The sequence below is a fragment of the Chelonoidis abingdonii genome, unplaced genomic scaffold (assembly GCF_003597395.2).
Source record: "Chelonoidis abingdonii isolate Lonesome George unplaced genomic scaffold, CheloAbing_2.0 scaffold0003, whole genome shotgun sequence".
Lineage (NCBI taxonomy): Eukaryota > Metazoa > Chordata > Testudines > Testudinidae > Chelonoidis > Chelonoidis abingdonii.
Genome location: NW_027424264.1, coordinates 577,244 through 578,018, shown reverse-complemented (window position 1 = coordinate 578,018; position 775 = coordinate 577,244). Strand labels below are relative to the sequence as shown.

The window sequence follows — 775 nt, the reverse complement described above, 5'->3', positions numbered from 1 at the left end:
CTTCGCGCGCTGCCCTTCCCCCTCCAACAACCCCGCCCGCGCCGCTACTCCCCCCAGCGCGACAACTCCCCCTCTAACAATCCCCCCAACTATCCTGGTCTGCACTGCCCCTGCCCCTACCCCCTCCAAGAACCCCGCCCCCCCAGCATCCTCCCTGCCCAGTGTTCTCCTGCCTCCCCCTCAGTTCCTGGCACTGCCAGCCCGCTGGCGCAGTAGCCTCCGCTACACCCCTGGGGTATCTCCCACACTCCCCCTCCATGCCCCAAGGCCTCCTGGGGTTCCCTGCTGCCCATGTCCCGGCAGTTGGGCAGGGAGATGGACTGCATGATCTCGGCAGGCTTTTCATGTCTGGCACTTGCCTCGCCTGCTGCAGGCCATTGCGGGTGCTGTGTGCCATCATGGGCACTGTGTGCTATTGTGGCTATGATGCCTCAGGCCATCATTATGCTGCTCTGGGCCGTTCTGGGCATTACTGCCGGCCATCACAATCATGGTTGCTATGAGCCAACCCAGCTATCAAGACCAGTTGGAATATTTTTGCTTACAGTTAATTCCTAGCTCTGAACATTGGGTGAAGGCCTTTGGCTGAAATTCACCCCTCACTGTTATTGATCCTAGGGAATTAGAGTCTGGTACCTTGGAGGAGCGTGAAAGTTAGAAACCTTTTCTCTTGAGGTGTCAGTTGATTCTCCCAGCACCTTTCTAGGAACACAAGATCAGATCATGTACTGAGCCATGCTGCCCACTTTTTGGCACTTGAGCAGCTATGGCCTCC

At 57.5% G+C, this 775-nt stretch overlaps 1 protein-coding gene across 1 annotated transcript in view; it reads right to left on the bottom strand.

Moving 5' to 3' along the window:
- Positions 1-763, bottom strand: part of NSMCE1 (NSE1 component of SMC5/6 complex) — a 26,624-nt gene extending 25,861 nt beyond the window's left edge. Inside the window, exon 1 of the mRNA XM_032789217.2 lies at positions 637-763. The gene's annotated coding sequence lies outside the window, so the exon portion shown is untranslated. The remainder of the gene's footprint in view (positions 1-636) is intronic.
- Between the last annotated feature and the right edge of the window lie 12 nt (positions 764-775).